At 41.6% G+C, this 14,915-nt stretch overlaps 1 long non-coding RNA gene across 1 annotated transcript in view; it reads right to left on the bottom strand.

Annotated features, from left to right (window-relative positions):
• Positions 1-4,411: 4,411 nt before the first annotated feature.
• Positions 4,412-14,915, bottom strand: part of LOC133535400 (uncharacterized) — a 96,080-nt gene continuing 85,576 nt past the window's right edge. The window contains exon 3 of the long non-coding RNA XR_009802217.1: positions 4,412-4,470. This is a non-coding gene — a long non-coding RNA (uncharacterized LOC133535400). The remainder of the gene's footprint in view (positions 4,471-14,915) is intronic.

Below are 14,915 nucleotides of genomic sequence, written 5' to 3'. Positions count from 1 at the left end.
TCGGCAGTCCACTGAGGGATCTGGCAACCACACAACCATGCGTCCCGACGACAGCCGCGTCCTCAAATCGTGACGTTTGTTGACTCAACTGCAGAGAGTGACAGGCACTTCTGTGACGCAAGTGACTACCTTTTGTACGGACTTCTGCCATGAAGTGCTATATAAATATAATTCACCTATACTAATATAGTACCGTGATACTAATGAATCATATTCGGTACTATACCGCCTCTAAAAAAGTACCTGGCCCACTCTTTTTTTTTTTTTTTTAACGGGCATTTCGTCACGTTGCAACATTGATGGTTTTATAAGAAGAGGAGCATGTTTGGCAGCGCACACGCACAGAGTACTTACAAGCAGACACAGTGTGTGGACCGAAAAGGGAGAACGGACGCGTTTTGGCCTAAAAACTAAAGATAAAAGGGAAGTTATAACACTTAAAAGGCCTCCATGGCGACAAATAAAGTCAGTTTCTTACAAGTATCATTATCACTGCAGGACGAGGAATTGCTAAACGTGCTTTACTACACATCGTAGCTCACCGGCGTCACAATGTAAACAAAAGCCATGGGCGGATCTACACCTGACATCCACTGTAATGATACCAAATACAGGAGTGTATCTAGTCGATACTACTCTGATTACAGCGATAGTTATCACATAATATTTAAAAAAATATATAAATTACTCAGGAAATATGTCACATGCAGACTTAAGTTATGACCACTGTATGATCCCGCATGACTTGGTATCGAATCGATACCCACATTTGGGGTATCATCCAAAACTGATGTAAAGAATCAAAAACGGTACTATACTGTGTTTGAAAAGTACCGCTTACCGGGCATGATGGCGCGTCGTCACATAATGAAATTACTGGTTTTGCGAGTAGAGGAGCATGTTCGGCAGCGCACACGCACAGAGTACTCACAAGCAGACACATTGTGTGGACCGAAAAGGGAGAACGGACACATTTTGGCTTCAAAACTAAAGATAAAGGTGAAGTTATAACACTGAAAAGGCCTCCATGGCGACAAATAAAGTACGTTTATTTCAAGTACCATTATCACTGCAGGACGAGGAATTGCTAAACGTGCTTTACTACACACCGTAGCTCACCGGCGTCACAATGTAAACAAAAGCCATGGGCGGATCTACACCTGACATCCACTGTAATGATACCAAATACAGGAGTGTATCTAGTCGATACTACTCTGATTACAGCGATAGTTATCACATAATATTTAAAAAATATATAAATTACTCAGGAAATATGTCACATGCAGACTTAAGTTATGACCACTGTATGATCCCGCATGACTTGGAATCGAATCGATACCTAAATTTGGGGTATCATCCAAAACTGAGGTAAAGAATCAAAAACAGTACTATACTGTGTTTGAAAAGTACCGCTTACCGGGCATGATGGTGAGTCGTCACATAATGACATTGCTGGTTTTGCGAGTAGAGGAGCATGTTCGGCAGTGCACACACACAGAGTACTTACAAGCAGACGCAGTGTGGACAGAAAAGGGAGAATGGACGCATTTTGGCTTCAAAACTAAAGATAAAGGTGAAGTTATAACACTAAAAAGGCCTCCATGGCGACAAATAAAGTCAGTTTCTTTCAAGTATCATTATCACTGCAGGACGAGGAATAGCTAAACGTGCTTCACTACACACTGTAGCTCACCGGTTTCACAATGTAAACAAAAGCCATGGGCGGATCTACACCTGACATCCACTGTAATGATACCACATACAGGAGTGTATCTAGTCGATACTACTCTGATTGCAGCGATAGTTATCACATAATATTTAACAATATATATAAATTACTCAGGAAATATGTCACATGCAGACTTAAGTTATGACCACTGTATGATCCCGCATGACTTGGTATCGAATCGATACCTAAATTTGGGGTATCATCCAAACGATGTAAAGAATTAAAAACGGTACTATACTGTGTTTGAAAAGTACCGCCATATAATGACATTACTGGTTTTGCTAGCAGGGGAGCATGTTCGGCAGCGCAAACGTACAGAGTACTTAAAAGCAGACGCAGTGTGGACAGAAAAGGGAGAACGGACACATTTTGGCTTCAAAACTAAAGATAAAGGTGAAGTTATAACACTTAAAAGGCCTCCATGGCGACAAATAAAGTGAGTTTCTTGCAAGTACCATTATCACTGCAGGAGGAGGAATTGCTAAACGTGCTTTACTACACACCGTAGCTCACCGGTTTCACAATGTAAACAAAAGCCATGGGCGGATCTACACCTGACATCCACTGTAATGATACCAAGTACAGGAGCGTATCTAGTCGATACTACTCTGATTACAGCGATAATTATCACAAAATATTTAAAAAAATATATAAATTACTCAGGAAATATGTCACATGCAGACTTAAGTTATGACCACTGTATGATCCCGCATGACTTGGTATCAGATCGATACCCAAATTTGTGGTATCATCCAAAACTGATGTAAGGAATCAAAAACGGTACTATACTGTGTTTGAAAAGTACCGCTTACCGGGCATGATGGTGAGTCGTCACAAAATGACATTGCTGGTTTTGCTAGCAGGGGAGCATGTTCGGCAGCACAAACGCACAGAGTACTTAAAAGCAGACGCAGTGTGGACAGAAAAGGGAGAACGGACGCATTTTGGCTTCAAAACTAAAGATAAAGGTGAAGTTATAACACTTAAAAGGCCTCCATGGCGACAAATAAAGTGAGTTTCTTACAAGTATCATTATCACTGCAGGACGAGGAATTGCTAAACGTGCTTTACTACACACCGTAGCTCACTGGTTTCACAATGTAAACAAATGCCATGGGCGGACCTACACCTGACATCCACTGTAATGATACCAAATACAGGAGTGTATCTAGTCGATACTACTCTGATTGCAGCAATAGTTATCACATAATATTTAAAAATATATATAAATTACTCAGGAAATATGTCACATGCAGACTTAAGTTATGACCATAGTATGATCCCGCATGACTTGGTATCAGATCGATACCTAAATTTGGGGTATCATCCAAAGCTGATGTAAAGAATCAAAAATGGTACTATACTGTGTTTGAAAAGTACCGCTTACCGGGCATGATGGCGCGTTGTCACGTAATGACATTGCTGGTTTTGCGAGTAGAGGAGCATGTTCGGCAGCGCACACGCACAGAGTACTTACAAGCAGACACAGTGTGGACAGAAAAGGGAGAACGGACACATTTTGGCTTCAAAACTAAAGATAAAGGTGAAGTTATAACACTGAAAAGGCCTCCATGGCGACAAATAAAGTGAGTTTCTTGCAAGTATCATTATCACTGCAGGACGAGGAATTGCTAAACGTGCTTCACTACACACCGTAGCTCACCGGCGTCACAATGTAAACAGACACCATGGGTGGAACTACACCTGACATCCACTGGAATGATACCAAATACAGAATCGTATCTAGTCGATACTACTATGATTCCATCGATAGTTATAAAAAATATTTTTTTCAAAAATATATATTACGTTTATAAACTCAGGAAATATGTCACATGCGGACTTAAGTTATGATCATTGTATGATCCCGCATGACTTGGTATCGGATCGAGACCCAAATGTGTGGTATCATCCAAAACTAATGTAAACTATCAAACAAAATAAGAATAAGTGATTATTACATTTTATTATAATGGAACAAACACAGCAATTTGGGAATGTCCGGCAGGTCGGATTGAAAAGCTTAACGGGCCTTAATTTGCCCAGGTCTGCTTTAGTTCCAGGAACTTAAAGTGCCAGGAACTTAAAAATCATGAACTTTTTGGTGGGGAGACTCATAACTAAAATGATTGCTTCTAACCTAAAACATAACACCTGAAAAAATGGAATGGAATTAAAAAAAATATTACTGAATGAGACATCCAGAATTACATGAAAATAAAGAAAGTGAAAAGTTGTAAAAAAAAAAAAAAAAACCGTCACACCTATGGATTTTTTTTTGTCATGTTATGTTTTGATTTTGGACAATCAGTCACGTTTTGCACTTCCTAGTTGTGTTTGTTTCCATGCCAACCTATTAGTTTTCACCTTGCCCTCCTAGTCACGCCCCTGCCCTCAGTCCCGCACCTGTTCCTAATTATCACAGTCACTATTTAAATCATTGTCTTTCTGTCCATCAGTCTGGGATTTTTGCATTCTGCTTCATGCCACATTTCTATCACAAACCTCCATGCCTTGCCACGCTGCTAAACATTTGGACCACGCCACGTAAGATCCATGTATTCTTTCGCCTAAGTGCTGATTTTTTTAACGTTTTAGCATAGATTATTATCCGCCATCCAGCGTGCTTTTTGTTTTGCCTTTTGTATTTAAGTAACAAATAAAAAATGTACTTACATTCATGCCTGATTCGTCCCACATCATCCTTGCATCGAGGGAGCACAAACACCCACAGTCCAAGCCTGACAAAAACAGAATGGAATTAAAAAAATTTTACTGACTGAAACAAGTACATGAAAACAAAGAATGTGGGATTTACAATATTAACTATAACAGATAAAACACTGAATATTGACAACATATGAACGTCACACCCCCCCTCCATCCACATATTTTACAATCAAGCGAAACGCAACAAAAATGCAACAAACACAGCAATTTGGGAATGTCCGGCAGGCCAAATTGAAAAGCTTAACGGGCCTTAATTTGCCCAGGTCTGCTTTAGTTCCAGGAACTTAAAAAGCCTGAACTTTTGATGGAAAAAGGGCCTCTTGTACGACTTGCTACACCAACTAATGGGGAGGCTCATAACTAAAATGATTGCTCCTAACCTAAAACAAAACACCTGAAAAAACGGAATGGAATTTATTTATTTTTTTTACTGAATGAGACACCCAGAATTACATAACAATAAAGAATATTAACTATGAACAATAAAACACTGAATATTGACAACAAATGAACGTCACACCCCCTCTCCATCTACATATTTTATAGAACTTTCACAGTATTATGTTAGACCCTCTCGACATCCATTGCTTTTGGTCCCCTAAGGGGGGGGGGGGGGGGGGGGGTTGTGCCCACATATGTGGTCCTCTCCAAGGATCTCATAGTCATTATTGTCACCGACGTCCCACCGGGTGTGAGTTTTCCTTGCCCTTATGTGGGCTCTAACGAGGATGTCGTAGTGGTTTGTGCAGCCCTTTGAGACACTAATGATTTAGGGCTATATAAGTAAACATTGACTGATTGATTGACATATTTTACAATCAAGCGAACGCAACAAAAATGCAACAAACACAGCAATTTGGGAATGTCCGGCAGGTCGGATTGAAAAGCTTAACGGGCCTTAATTTGCCCATGTCTACTATAGTTCCAGGAACTTAAAGTTCCTGAACTTTTGGTGGAAAAGGGCCTAATGTTAGATTTGCTACACCAACTAGTGGGGAGACTCACAACTAAAATGATTGCTTCTAACCTAAAACAAAACACCTGAAAAAACGGAATGGAATTTATTTATTTTTTTTACTGAATGAGACACCCAGAATTACATAACAATAAAGAATATTAACTATGAACAATAAAACACTGAATATTGACAACAAATGAACGTCACACCCCCTCTCCATCCACATATTAGAACTTTCACAGTATTATGTTAGACCCTCTCCACATCCATTTCTTTCGGTCCCCTAAGGGGGGTTGGGGGGGGGGGGGGGGTCGTGCCCACATATGTGGTCCTCTCCAAGGTTCTCATAGTCATCATTGTCACCGACGTCCCACTGGGTGTGAGTTTTCCTTGCCCTTATGTGGGCCTACCGAGGATGTCGTAGTGGTTTGTGCAGCCCTTTGAGACACTAGTGATTTAGGGCTATATAAGTAAACGTTGATTGACATATTTTACAATCAATTGAACAACAACAAAAATTGAACAACCACAGCAATTTGGGAATATCCGGCAGGCCGGATTGAAAAGCTTAACGGGCCTTAATTTGCCCAGGTCTGCTATAGTTCCAGGAACTAAGTGTTCCAGGAACTTAAAATTCCTGAACGTTTTGGTGGAAAAAGGCCTATTGTCAGAATCGCTACGCCGACTAGGCCACTAAGAGCCAGAGTGTCCGCCCTGAGATCGGTAGGCCGAGAGTTCAAACCCGCCCGGCCGAGCCATACCAAAGACTATAAAAATGGGACCCATTACCTCCCTGCTGGGGTCACAATTGGGGGTTAAATCACCTAAATGATTCCCGAGCACGGCCACCCGTGCTGCTCACTGCTCCCCTCATCTCCCACGGGGTGGAACAAGGGGATGGGTCAAACGCAGAGAGTAATTTCACCACACCTAGTGTATGTGAGACTATCAGTGGTACTTTAACGTTTAACTTTAGTGGGAAGGCTCGTAACTAAAATGATTGCTTCGAACCTAAAACATAAATATCCCGAATTATTAGTGAACTGGAGAATTCGTAAACTGAAGTACGATTTACTTTTTGTTTTCTTGCCTGTTTGGGTGGAATTACCAACAAAAACCAAGGTTTGACTGTTCAAATGGGGACGGACTGAGGATCCTACACACTACCAACCTTTGTCTTTAGACTTTTCTAAAAACCTAAACTTAACATCTCTGAGACTGAATAAAACTGGTTGAGAGTTCATAATCAATAGTGTTTTTTTCTTTGGAAAGCCAAGCGGACCACACGGGAACCAAACGATGACTTGAGACCCGTTGAAAAAAACGTAAACATAACAAAACATCAACTCCGAAGCAGAAACAAAACGAAAGCGGGCGCCGGATGAAACGAGGTCGGCTTTTTGTTTAGTATAGCGTGTCACGTAGCGGACAGTCTGCTGACACGGGCGCGGAGCTGAGCGCCACCTGGCAAGGCGAGCGTCCTTTTAGAGAGTCAGAAGTTTGTTTGGAACACGGGAGGTGTTTACTCGGGCTTTCATAACACCGCCAGGAGTATTTCTCTCTCGCCACGCTGCTTTTTATAACTAAAAAAAAAAAATCAAGGAACGCAAGGCGTGATGAGGGACATCGGGAACGTGACCCCGGTCACGGCGAAGCTCTGACTTCAAACCCCGTTTCCGTATGAGTTGGGAAATTGCGTTAGATGTAAATATAAACAGAATGCAATGATTTGCAAATGATTTTCAACCAACCCATATTCAGTTGAATATGCTACAAAGACAACATATTTGATGTTCAAACTGATAAACTTAATTTTTTTTTGAAAATAATCATTAACTTTAGAATTTGATGCCAGCAAAACGTGACAAAGAAGTTGGGAAAGGTGGCAATAAATACTGAAAAAGTTGAGGAATGCTCATCAAACACTTATGTGGAACATCCCACAGGTGTGCAGGCTAATTGGGAACAGGTGGGTGCCATGATTGGGTATAAAAACAGCTTCCCCAAAAAAATGCTCAGTCTTTCACAAGAAAGGATGGGGCGAGGTACACCCCTTTGTCCACAACTGCGTGAGCAAATAGTCAAACAGTTTAAGAACAACGTTTCTCAAAGTGCAATTGCAAGAAATTTAGAGATTTCAACATCTACGGTCCATAATATCATCAAAAGGTTCAGAGAATCTGGAGAAATCACTCCATGTAAGCAACATGGCTGGAAACCAACATTGAATGACCGTGACCTTCGATCCCTCAGATGGCACTGTATCAAAAACCGACATCAATCTCTAAAGGATATCACCACATTGGCTCAGGGACACTTCAGAAAACCACTGTCACTAAATACGGTTCGTCACTACATCTGTAAGTGCAAGTTAAAGCTCTACAATGCAAAGCGAAAGCCATTTATCAACAACATCCAGAAACGCCGTCGGCTTCTCTGGGCCCGAGATCATCTAAAATGGACTGATGCAAAGTGGAAAAGTGTTCCGTGGTCTGACAAGTCCATATTTCACATGTTTGGAAATATTCAACATTGTGTCATCCGGACCAAAGTGGAAGCGAACCATCCAGACTGTTATCAACGCAAAGTTCAAAAGGCAGCATGTGTGATGGTATGGGGGTGCATTAGTGCCCAAGGCATGGGTAACTTACACATCTGTGAAGGCACCATTATTGCTGAAAGTTACATGTAGGTTTTGGAACAACAAATGCTGCCATCTAAGTGCCGTCTTTTTCATGGACGCCCCTGCTTATTTCAGCAAGACAATGCCAAGCCACATCCAGCACGTTACAACAGCGTGGCTTCGTAAAAAAGAGTGCGGGTACTTTCCTGGCCCGCCTGCAGTCCAGACCTGTCTCCCATCGAAAATGTGTGGCGCATTATGAAGCGTAAAATACGACAGCGGAGACCCCGGACTGTTGAAGGACTGAAGCTCTACATAAAACAAGAATGGGAATGAATTCCACTTTCAAAGCTTCAACAATTAGTTTCCTCAGTTCCCAAACGTTTATTGAGTGTTGTTAAAAGAAAAGGTGATGTAACACAGTGGTGAACATGCCCTTTCCCAACTACTTTGGCACGTGTTGCAGCCATTAAATTCTAAGTTTATTATTATTTGCAAAAAACAAAATAAAGTTTATGAGTTTGAACATCAAATATGTTGTCTTTGTAGCGCATTCAATTGAATATGGGTTGAAAAGAATTTGCAAATCATTGTATTCTGTTTATATTTACATCTAACACAATTTCCCAACTCATATGGAAACAAGGTTTGTACAACCCACTTAACATTTACACAACGATCCAACTGCACTAGTTTTGGAGTGTGTCGTTGGGATAAGGTGTAACAAAAATACATTAAAAAAAAAAATCATATTTCATGGTAAAGTCTAGTTTTCCCTATTTTCAAGGTGGTTAAAATTAATCTTTTACATGGTGTTTGTTCAATATGTAATGAGATGATTTTGCAGGACAAAACAATATTGTCAATTTAGCGTGCATTTATGTATGTTTGTAGTTGGGATAAGGTGTAACAAAAATACATAAAAATGAATCATATTCCATGGTAAAGACAAATGCTAGTTTTCCCTATTTTCAAGGTGGTTGAAATTAATCTTTTAAATTGTGTTTGTTCAATATGTAATGAGATTAATTTGCAGGACAAAACAATAATGTCATATTAGCGTGCATTTATGTACGTTTGTAGTTGGGATAAGGTGTAACAAAATACATAAAAATAAATCCTATTTCATGGTAAAGACAAATGCTGGTTTCCCCTATTTTCAAGTGGTTAAAATTAGTCTTTTAAATGTTTTTTGTTCAATATTTAATGAGATGAATTTGCAGGAAAAAACAATAATGTCATTTTACCGTGCATTTATTTAAGTTTGTAGTTGGGATAAGGTGTAACAAAAATATATAAAAATGAATCATATTTCATGGTAAAGACAAATGTTAGTTTCCCTTATTGTCAAGGTAGTTAAAATTAATCTTTTACATGGTGTTTGTTCAATATGTAATGAGATTAATTTGAAGGACAGAAAAACAATGTCATATTAGCGTGCATTTATGTACGTTTGTAGTTGGGATAAGGTGTAACAAAAAAAATTATATTTCATGGTAAAGACAAATGCTAGTTTCCCCTATTTTCAAGGTTGTTAAAATTAATCTTTTACATGGTGTTTGATCAATATGTAATGAGATTAATTTGAAGGACAAAACAATAATGTCATATTAGCGTGCATTTATGTACATTTGTAGTTGGGATAAGGTGTAACAAAAATACATTTTAAAAAAATCATATTTCATGGTAAAGACAAATGCTAGTTTCCCCTATTTTCAAGGTGGTTAAAATTAATCTTTTACATGGTGTTTGATCAATATGTAATGAGATTAATTTGCAGGACAAAACAATGTCATATTAGCCTGCATTTATGTACAGTTGTAGTTGGGATAAGGTGTAACAAAAATACATAAAAATGAATCATATTCCATGGTAAAGACAAATGCTAGTTTTCCCTATTTTCAAGGTGGTTAAAATTAGTCTTTTAAATGGTGTTTGTTCAATATGTAATGAGATGAATTTGCAGTAAAAAACAATAATGTCATATTAGCGTGCATTTATGTACGTTTGTAGTTGGGATAAGGTGGAACAAAAATACATAAATATAAATCATATTTCATGGTAAAGACAAATGCTAGTTTTCGCTATTTTGAAGGTGGTTAAAATTAGTATTTTAAATTGTGTTTGTTCAATATTCAATGAGATTGATTTGCAGAACAAAACAATAATGTCGTATTAGCATGCATTTATTTATTTCATGTCCTGGAAATTGGCATAGATCGGGTGGAACGCAAAATAAAAAGAACATTCGACATGAATATCGTAGAAACGTGAAGGTGAAAAAGTGCTTTTTTTTTGTTCTTCGAGTGTTCAATAAGAGAAAAGGAGGAGTGTCTGAACGGATTCCGAGTTAATTCGTACGGGGCCGAGGTTATAGCACCTTCCTCCGCTGGCGCCCGCAGGCGATAGGCAGGAACATAAGAGAAATGGAAATCCACCCAAAGGGATTAGATTTTAAATAGATATCAGCCCATATATGAAGGCGGCGCTCTCGGGGCCCTCCTGTGTAAGTAGGTGTAATTTGAAGTGCGTAATGAAGGAAGAAAGCCGCTATAGGTTAATCTCATTGACCTCGCCGCTCGGGGGACGGCGGGCGACGATTTCGCCTAGATGCGCGCCGTCTCCCCAGCCGGCTCGCTCCGCCTGCCCTCCGAGAGGTAATGAAAGCTGGGGAGGTGACTGGGAGCGCCCGAGGAGAGGTATGGCGAAGGGGGCCGGGGGGGAGTGGTGGGGGGGTCTGGAGGAAAAAAAGTGGGTCTGCCGAGATAACCTGGATAAAAAGAGACAAGAGATGTTTCCTGTAGCGATACGGAGTCGCGGTTTTCACTTACGTCTCGTCACGCCTGGCCCGTGGATTTTCCTGAATGCGGCATTTTTTTTGTTTGACCGCAGCATCCTGGTTTTGTCCAATGATGATGGTGTAAAAAAATTAAAAAATGAAAAATAATTAAATCAATCACTAGGATGTTACTGACGTCACGTCCCGCCCATTAAATATGCGTGGTGGTCAAGTTCTCCTGCTGGACTGGACTCTCACACTACTTTACCACTATGGACTGGACTCTCATTATTATGTTAGATCCACTATGGACTGCACTCTCACACTATTATGTTTGATCCACTATGGACTGGACTCTCACACTATAATGTTAGATCCCCTATGGACTGGACTCTCACTATTATGTTAGATCCACAATGGACTGGACTCTCACTATTATGTTGGATCCACTATGGACTGGACTGTCACTATCATGTTAAATCCACTACGGACTGGACCGTCACTATTATGTTAGATCAACTATGGACTGGACTCTCACTATTATGTTAGATCCACTATGGACTAAACTCTCACTATCATGTTAAATCCACTATGGACTGGACTGTCACTATTATGTTAGAACCACTAAAGACTGGACTCTCTCTATTATGTTAGATCCACTATGGACTGGACTCTCACTATCATGTTAAATCCACTATGGACTGGACTGTCACTATTATGTTAGATCAACTATGGACTGGACTCTCACTATTATGTTAAATCCACTATGGACTGGAATGTCACTATTATGTTAGAACCACTAAAGACTGGACTCTCTCTATTATGTTAGATCCACTATGGACTGGACTCTCACTATCATGTTAAATCCACTATGGACTGGACTGTCACTATTATGTTAGATCAACTATGGACTGGACTCTCACTATTATGTTAAATCCACTATGGACTGGACTGTCACTATTATGTTAGATCAACTATGGACTGGACTCTCACTATTATGTTAGATCCACTATGGACTAAACTCTCTCACTATTATGTTAGATCCACTATGGACTGGACTCACACCATTATGTTAGATCTACTATAGACTGGACTCTCTCACTATTATGTTAGATCCACTATGGCCTGCAGTTTCAATATGATATTAGATCCACTATGGATTTGATTCTCACTATTATTTTAGATCCACTATGGACTGGACTCTCACTAATATGTTGGATCCACTATGGACTGGAATCTCACTATTATGTTAGATCCACTATGGACTAAAATCTCTCACTATGATGTTAGATCCACTATGGACTGGACTCTCACTAATATGTTGGATCCACTATGGACTGGACTGTCACACTATTATGTTAGATTCACTATGGCCTGCAGTCTCAATATGATATTAGATCCAGTATGGATTTGATTCTCACTATTATGTTAGATCCACTATGGACTGGACTCTCACTATTATATTAGATCCACGATGGACTGGACTCTCACTATTATGTCAGATCCACTATGGACTGGACTCTCACTATTATGTCAGATCCACTATGGACTAAACTCTCTCACTATTATGTTAGATCCACTATGGACTGGACTCTCACAATATTATGCTAGATCCACTATGGACTGGTTTCTTACATTATTATGTTAGATCCACTATGGACTGGACTCTCTCACTAATATGTTAGATCCACTATGGACTGGACTCTTACACCATTATGTTAGATCTACCATGGACTGGATTCTCACAATATAATGTTAGATCCACTATGGACTGGACACTCACTATTATGTTAGATCCATTATGGACTGGTTTCTTACATTATTATGTTAGATCCACTATGGACTGGGCTCTCACTATTATGTTAGACTGCGAAGAGGTGGCCACTTGTCCAGGGTGTAGATCACCTTCCGCCTAATTGCAGCTGAGATAAGCCCCAGCCCCCCCCCCCCACAACCCCAAAAGGAATAAGTGGTAGAAAATGGATGGATGGGTATTATGGTAAATCCACCATGGACTGGACTCTCACAATATTATGCTGGATCCACTCGATGTCCATTGCACCGGTCGCCCACATATGCGGACCTCTCCAAGGTTTTTCATAGTCACTGTCACCGACGTCCTACTGGGGTGAGTTTTTCCTCGCCCATGTGGGGGGTCTGTACCGCGGATGACAAGCTATCCTCACTAAGGTACGGCTGGAAATCGGGAGAAATACGGGAGAATGGTTGTCCCGGAAGATTTTCGGAAGAGGCGCTAAAATTTCATGAGTCCCTCGGATAATTCGGGAGTATGCGACAATGTCTTTTAAAAGTCCCCACTTTGACCGAAACGGCGAACATGGGAGGCGTTCCCCTGAAGGCCTCACGAGTAGGGCGTGCGAGGTGTGTTTTCTTTCCCACGCCTGGGACGTACAAACGTATAATAGTCTCCTTCTTGTTGTGTGTGCAGTTGCGTACTGAGTTCCAAAAGCCGTATAATGTTATATCGTGACTGGGCCGGCACGCTGTTTATCAGGAGGAAACGCGGACGTGACGGCAGGGTGTCCTCACTCAGGTCCGGCTGGAAATCGGGAGAAATTCGGGAGACTGGTTGTCCCGGGAGACGCACTGAAATTCGGGAGTGTCCCGGAATATTCGGGAGTATGCGGCAATGTCTTTTAAAAGTCCCCACTTTGTCCGAAACGGCGAACATGGGAGGTGTTCCCCTGATGGCCTCACGAGGTACCCGTGTAGATCGAGCGAGGTGTGTTTTCTTTCTCCTTCTGGTTGTGTGTGCAGTTGTGTACTGAGCTCCAAAAGCTGTAGATGTTATAACATGACTGGCCCGGCACGCTGTTTATCAGGAGGAAACGCGGACGTGACGGCAGGGTGTCCTCACTCAGGTCCGGCTGGAAATCGGGAGAAATTCAGGAAAACTGTTGTCCCGGAAGATTTTTGGGAAAGGCACTGAAATACGGGAGTCTCCCGGAAAATTTGTGAGAGTGCGGCAATGTCTTTTAAAAGTCCCCACTTTGACCGAAACGGCGAACATGGGAGGCATCCCCCTGAAGGCCTCACGACGTACCCATGTGGGTCGAGCAAAGTGTGTTTTCTTTCCCACGCCTGGGACGTACAAACGTATAATAGTCTCCTTCTTGCTGTGTGTGCAGTTGCGTACTGAGCTCCAAAAGCTGTAGATGCTATACCGTCACTGGGCCGGCACGCTGTTTATCAGGAGGAAACGCGGACGTGACGGCAGGGTGTCCTCACTCAGGTCCGGCTGGAAATGGGGAGAAATTCAGGAAAACTGTTGTCCCGGAAGATTTTCGGGAAAGGCACTGAAATACGGGAGTGTGCCGGAAAATTTGTGAGAGTGCGGCAATGTCTTTTAAAAGTCCCCACTTTGACCGAAACGGCGAACATGGGAGGCATTCCCCTGAAGGCCTCACGACGTACCCATGTGGGTCGAGCAAAGTGTGTTTTCTTTCCCACGCCTGGGACGTACAAACGTATAATAGTCTCCTTCTTGCTGTGTGTGCAGTTGCGTACTGAGCTCCAAAAGCTGTAGATGCTATACCGTCACTGGGCCGGCACGCTGTTTATAAGGAGGAAAAGCGGACGTGACGGCATGGTGTCCTCACCCAGGTCCGGCTGGAAATCGGGAGAAATTCAGGAGAACGGTTGTCCTGGGAGATTTTCGGGAGAGGCACTGAAATACGGGAGTCTCCCGGAAAATTTGTCAGTATGCGGCAATGTCTTTTAAAAGTCCCCACTTTGTCCGAAACGGCGAACATGGGAGGCGTTCCCCTGATGGCCTCACGAGGTACCCATGCAGGTCGAGCAAGGTGTGTTTTTTTTCTCCTTCTGGTTGTGTGTGCAGTTGCGTACTGAGCTCCAAAAGCTGTAGATGCTATACCGTGACTGGGCCGGCACGCTGTTTATCAGGAGGAAACGCGGACGTGACGGCAGGGTGTCCTCACCCAGGTCCGGCTGGAAATCGGGAGAAATTCAGGAAAACTGTTGTCCCGGAAGATTTTCGGGAAAGGCACTGAAATACGGGAGTCTCCCGGAAAATTTGTGAGAGTGCGGCAATGTCTTTTAAAAGTCCCCACTTTGT

This window comes from Nerophis ophidion, linkage group LG02 (assembly GCF_033978795.1).
Source record: "Nerophis ophidion isolate RoL-2023_Sa linkage group LG02, RoL_Noph_v1.0, whole genome shotgun sequence".
Classification (NCBI taxonomy): Eukaryota; Metazoa; Chordata; class Actinopteri; order Syngnathiformes; family Syngnathidae; genus Nerophis; species Nerophis ophidion.
Note: the sequence above shows the minus strand (reverse complement) of the source record. Positions and strands in the feature narration are given on the sequence as shown.